The sequence below is a fragment of the Myotis daubentonii genome, chromosome 14 (genome assembly GCF_963259705.1).
Source record: "Myotis daubentonii chromosome 14, mMyoDau2.1, whole genome shotgun sequence".
NCBI classification, from domain to species: domain Eukaryota; kingdom Metazoa; phylum Chordata; class Mammalia; order Chiroptera; family Vespertilionidae; genus Myotis; species Myotis daubentonii.
In genome coordinates, this window is record NC_081853.1 from 11,785,737 (window position 1) to 11,792,669 (window position 6,933).

Genomic DNA, 6,933 nt, shown 5'->3' on the forward strand with positions numbered 1-6,933 from the left:
CTCTTACCTCCTAAATATCCCACAAATCTGACTGCCTCTCCCCACCGTACTGCACTTTATGTCCTCTTCCTGTGTTACATACTGTCAGGGAATTGTGTTTTCTCCCTTCATAACACCGAGTCAGTAGTTAGTAGTTAGTTGCATTAGGCACAGCTAGTTGCCTACCCATCATTCATTCCCACCTTTTTCTTTAGTAACAAAACCTGAATTTTGTTGAGGTGTCTGCTCCTCCCTATGTCACTTAGGAGAGGATGACCTCATTTCCATCTCACAGTAAATCTCCTTGCCAATGAATGGTTAGGGGTTGGGCCAATGAAATGAAAAGGGATGTGTGCCAGGTGACTGTGGGGATGGTATTTCTTGCTGTGGAGATGAGGATTCAGAAGGAAACAGTCCATTTTCTGCCTCTGGTGACCAAGAGGAGTGCCTGGAACAGCTCCAGCCACCCTGCCACCAGCCTGAGGACAGAGACCACAGGAAGCGGTCAGCAGCACTGAGACACCTGCAAGCAAGTCTCACCTTACTGCCGGACTCCCTGGGAGAGGGGCAAATGCCTATACTCTTTCTGCCATTTTGAGGTGAAAATTTTCTATTACTAGAAGCTGGAGCTATCTTAATGGACACAATGACTTCATTCTAAACTGTATGATTATTTGATTAACAAAAAGATCAGTTCCCACCCTCCTCCCCAACTAGACCACATCTATGTCTGATTTGCTCACTATTCAGTTCTCTCTACGGAGAATTATGTCTGCACATAGTAGGAATTCAGGGGATATTTGATGGAAGGATGAATGCCCTGGTCATGGAAATTGTAGGTGAACATATACCAAGAAAAGTAATGACACAAAATGATGTTTCATTAATGCCGATTACTGGTAGGAGGAGCATGAAAGAGGGTGGTCTGGGTGGCTGCAATGGTCTTTGTAGAGGTGATAAACTCAGGTGATCTTTAAGCACCAGTCGGGTTTGGACAGACAGGCAGAGGGACAGAAATGGTGGCAGTGGGAGAAAGATACACGAGGACGAAAGAGTAGAGAAGACTGAGCATATTTTTGTCAGCATCTCAGCTTGAAACTTGAAAGAACTTGCGAGTTGATGACGGATGTTCCTGAAAGTTACATATAAAGAATGTGGACTCATTCTAAGAGAAATGGTGAATCCTTAAAGATTTTGAACAGGAGTATGACCTGATATTATGTGTCTTGCTGATACTTAACTCCAGGATGGGAGTAGCCCTCAGTTTATAACCCTCAATTATTAGAAAAAGAGAAGGCCCTGTGTCCATGATTGTATAATTATATGTACAATGGGTAATGTAATTTTAAGAAAACATCTTTCATATTAAGCTTTGAAAAGCACGTCTCTCTAGTTAAAATTGAAAGAATAATTGCATACATGGTATCTTACCTGAAGGCAGATTTTATAGTCATTCATTTTCAAATATCTGATGTCAGTAATTTAAGTAAGACTTCCAGAACAAAATTCCTCTGTGCTATAATGTAGGCTGCTCAATAATTTCAAATTGATTTCATTGCTATACCTAATGGAAAAAATCATTTTAAGGACTCCACCCTTTCCCCCTAAGGGAAAATGCTTGGGAGCCCTCCTTGCAATAGTTTTCCTGATGTCAGGACTGGATTTTACATGCCTCTTCATTATGTTTTTAAGGGATTTGAAGCTGAGCTTTAAACATCTTCAAACGCCAGTTGCGGAAACCCAGTATCTTTGAAAATTAAATTGTGCCTTAAAAACAATAATTTCACAAATAATTTTTTGGAATGATTCACTTGAAGTAGTTACAAATGATTGTTAATTTTTTTGTGCCAGTTTTAGAATGTTTTAATATTTGCAATTTGGTACATACTCATTCAGAAACATTATATATATATATATATATATATATATATATACACACACACATATATATATATATACACATATATACATATATGCAATATTTCTTAATAAAAAAATAGTTTGAACCATAGAAACTATGCCCTAGTTATTTTATTTTATTTTATTATTAATATATTTTTTATTGATTAAGATATTACATATGTGTCCTTGTCCCCACGTTACCCTCTACACCCCCCCCGCTCATGCCCTCACCCCCCCCCCGCTCATGCCCTCACCCCCCGCCCCCCGCTCATGCCCTCACCCCCCCCCCCCACGTTGTCTGTGTCCATTGGTTAGGCCTATATGCCTGCATGTAAGTCCTTTGGTTGATCTTTCCCCCTTACCCCCACCCTCCCCTACCCTCTCTCCAAAGCCTGACAGTCCAATCAATGCCTCTCCGTCTCTGGATCAGTCCTTGTTCATCAGTTTATGTTGTTCATTATATTCCACAAATGAGTGAGATCCTGTGGTATTTATCCGCTCTCCAGTTCCATCCATGCTGTGGCAAATGGTAAGAGTTCCTTTTTCTTCTTCCTCTTCTTAAAGAATCCCTTTCAGCATTTCATATAATGCTGGTTTGGTGGTGATGAACTCCTTTAGCTTTTTCTTATCCGTGAAGCTCTTTATCTGACCTATTCTGAATGATAGCTTTGCTGGATAAAGTAATCTTGGTTGCAGGTTCTTGTTATTCATCACTTTGAATACTTCTTGCCACTCTCTTTTGGCCTGCATGGTTTCTGTTGAGAAATCAGCTGACAGTCGTATGGGTACTCCCTTGTAGCTAACTGACTGTCTTTCTCTTGCTGCTTTTAAGATTCTCTCTTTGTCTTTTGCTCTTGGCATTTTAATTATGATGTGTCTTGGTGTGGTCCTCTTTGGATTCCTTTTGTTTGGGGTTCTCTGCTCTTCCTGGACTTGTAAGTCTATTTCTTTCACCAGGTAGGGGAAGTTTTCTGTCATTATTTCTTCAAATAGGTTTTCAATATCTTGCCCTCTCTCTTCTTCTGGTACCCCTATAATTCTGATGTTGGTACGCTTGAAGTTGTCCCAGAGGCTCCTTACACTATCTTCATATTTTTGGAATCTCTTTTCTTTTTTCTTTTTCGGTTGGGTATTTTTTGTTTCTTTGTATTTCAAATCTTTGACTTGATTCTTGGGATCCTCTTGTATGCTGTTGGATCTCTGTAAATTATTCTTTATTTCAGTCAGTGTATGCTTAATTTCAAGTTGGTCCTTTTTCATGTCCTCCATGGTCTCACTATACTTATTGAGGGACTCATTAAATTTATCGGCGGTTTCCATAAAATTCTTGAAAAACCTTATAAACGTGGCCTTGAACTCTATATCCAGTCGTTTGCTTTCCTCTGTTTCTGCCATTTGTGACCTGTTTCTTTGTCTCCGCATTTTGGCTGCTTCCCTGTGTTGATAGAGTAGCTTTGTGTGCTAGGTGTCCTGTAGGGCCCAGTGGCTCAGCCTCCCCAGTTACCTGAGGTAGACACTCTTGGTGCACCCCCTTGTGGGCTTTGTGCACAATCTTGTTGTAGCTATGCCTTGGTTGTTGTAGGATCATTGGGAGGAATTGACCTCCAGGCCAATTGGCAGTGAGAATTAGGTGTGTCTGCAGTGGGAGAACGTCTGTGCTGGAGACACCCTTCTGGGGCAAGACTTGCTTCAGTGGGGCTTTGGTGCTCACTGAGACTGCACCCTGAGTGTGTCCCTTATGGATCTGAGGAGTTGTGATCTGGATGGTCCCCCTCTGACCACTGGGTACAGTGGCTCTTGGATCTAAGGAGGTGCTAATTTAGCCTCTGCCTGAGGTTACACAGCAGGAACTACGAAGAGAACTGCAGATTCCCCTTCCTTTTTTTTGGAGTTTGGAAGTGCCCTGATGCTGCTCAGCTGTGTAGCAATGCAAGCTGCTGTGGGGCCTTGGGCCTTCTCTTGGAAGCTCTGGGTCTATCTGGCCAGGCTGCAGTTAGGTAATTACAGGTTGCAAGTGGCCGGGGCATTCATATGCAAAAGCCTCTGCTGCAGCCTGGGTGGGGCGGGGTCCCAAGGAATCAAAGGGCGGAGCAAACAGCTATGGCGGAGCCTCAGCCCCGCCCTAAGGAGTCGCGAGTCCCAGTGTCCTGGCAATGGCTGCAAGCACCTCTGAGGGAAAGCCGCCCTCAAGATCGCCCGCTGCCAGACAGACCAGTTTCTCCCCGTATGAGTTCTGGGTCCCCAGAGACTTCCTGGAACTGGATTTCAGAGCCGTCGGGAGCTTGTGTCTCCCTCGGGATTCAAAAAGACAGCCGCGTCCTCAGGTGCCAGACCCTTTCCGCGTGCGCGCGGGCCCCCGTACTTCTGCACTCCACCTCCGCAGCTCCTCTGGCTCTCAGTGTGCTTTTCTTTCCTTCTAGTTGTAGAATTTACACTCAGCCCAGCTTTCCTGAAGTTCTGGATGATGTCCGTTTTGTGTTTTTGATGTGATTTTCAATTGTTGTGGGAGGCAGGAATTTCCCGGTGTTTATCTATGCCGCCATCTTAGTTTCTCCCTGCCCTAGTTATTTTAACTTCTTACTATTTCTCAGACCTTTATTAGTTTGACTTCTTTAGTTACAAGTAACAGAATGGGAATTTGGCTAATTTAAGCCAAAAAAGGGGAGGATGGATCTCAGACTGCAGGGGGAAAGTGAAGCCTCATGAGGGGCAAGCAGGGCTGTAGAAGGGAAATAGGGGGTTCAGAGGATGCAGGGGACAGGGAGTAGTGAGATCCCCAAGGACACTGCCATAGGGATAAAGAATGAATTTGTTTTCAGTCTGTTTGTCCTTTGGCTCGTGATTTAAATCCAGGGAGAAAGGCTGAGTATGGTTAGTCTAGCCCCAGTCTCCTGCCCACATCTTTCCATCAAGCCTGAAGACATTGGGGAAGGGTTTGCCCAAGTGAAATCCAAGTGCGCTTTTCAAAGGCAGGAGGCCACTCATGGAGGCAGCCCAGTAAAAACATCAGATGTTACTTAAGACACTCTACCCCTGGACGCTTAGATGTCATTCATCTGCCAATTGGTTTCTCGCAAATTTAATCTCCACACTGGTTGCCAGAGAGATGCCCATAAAACAGCGGTTCTCAACCTGTGGGTTGCGACTATGGGAATACATATAGCATATCAGATATTTACATTACGATTCATAACAGTAGCAAAATTACAGTTATGTAATTTTGTAAGTAGCAATGAAAATAATTTTATGGTTGGGGGTCACCACAACATGAGGAACTGTATTAATTTCAGTAATTTAAGTAAGACTTCCAGAACAAAATTCCTCTGTGCTATAATGTAGGCTGCTCAATAATTTCAAATTGATTTCATTGCTATACCTAATGGAAAAATTTTGTAAGTAGCAACGAAAATAATTTTGTAAGTAGCAATGGCATTAGGAAGGTTGAGAACCATTGCTAAAACCTTAAGCCCGGTTGGAATGGCTCAGTTGATTAAGCATTGTCCTGTGCACCGAAAGATTGCTGGTTCAATTCCTGGTCAAAGCACATACCTAGGTCACAGGTTTGATCCCTGCTTGGGGCACCTATGGGAGGCAACTGATTCTTCCTCCCTCCCTCCCTCCCTCCCTCCCTTCTTCTCTGTAAGCATGTCCTCAGGTGAGGATTAAAATAAAACAAAGCCTTAAACTGACTCTTATCTTTCCTGGCTTAACACTCTTCAGTGACTCCTTCAGAACCTGGTGATTTGTGGTGTCACTTCTCACCTCTCTCAGCCTGAACCTGATGCTCCAGCCTCACAAACTGCTTCAGGCATCTCCAGCCTTAGCTCTCCCTGCTTTGAGGTCTCAGTTTTCATCCTCCAGGTTCTTGTCTGTATGTACATCCACCCCTGGGTTTACAATCATCAGCTTAAGGGCCTGTTTCTTGCAGGAGAATTATTATCATTCATTTTTGTGTCTTTAGGCATTGTACAACACGTAGCTTCATTATTAGTTATATTACTTCTCAATAAATTTTGCTGAAAGAGTAAATGAGTGATTGAAATGTATTTTTCCTCCTCGATGTTCCCTTACAGATACCTATGGCAAAGCCTGATGCCTGTGGTAGCCAAAATCTTTTTAAAAGCTAGCTAGCTTCTACTAGTAACTGTGCTGTCACTGTTCACCCAAATTCCTTAAACTAAAAGACAGTTTTTATTAGGGAGCCTTTTTCCACTGTGAAAAGAGACCTGTATATTTCCATTTGCTCAGGCTTATTTCTTATGTTTCCTTGCTATTTGGGGGGTACAGAGATGAAGGTATACATTTTTATAGTGAGGGATGTATTGCTAGATGCTTTTCTAAAGGAGAAATTGGAAAATCATGGGGTAACTTGGAATAACCTAGGTTACTGCATGTATAATTCTTCTCTCAATACCAGTAATTTCATATTGCTCCTCCTCTAGAACATTCACACCCCCCACCCCCCGTGTTTGCTACTAGCAGCACATTATAAGCTCCTGTGAATTTTTTATTGACTTTCACCCCCAAATCCTCTTAAGCCTTTTGGTCTTTAGGAGAATTCTCAGTTTATGACTATGCTTCATAGTATTTTTCCTTAAGTGAATTGTTTTATGTTCTTGTAAATTAAACTCATCACACTTAAACTTGCGTGCCTCTCCAAGGTCTCTAGATTATTCCGTTGGTCTATTTTTCACTCTTTATGATTTTCTGCAGAATAATGTACAATTTACTTTGTGCTTCAGATCATTAATAAAGATATTAAATAGCATGTACTTCAGTGTTTGCCTTCCAGCACCCTGCTTTTCCCAATTTGACTCTGGCTTCTTAATACTTATTTTTAATTCTGTCAGTTTTTTTCTTGTTAAAAAATTCTTATAATATACTTTTATTAAAAACAAAAAGTAGTTTCCCTGGCTGGTGTGGTTAAGTGGTTAGAGTGTCAGCCTGAGCACCTAAGGGTCATGGGTGATTCCCAGTCAAGGGCATATGCTTGGGTTGCAGGTTCGATTCCCAGACCCACTCTCTCTCTCTCTTTCTCTCTCCCTCTCCCTC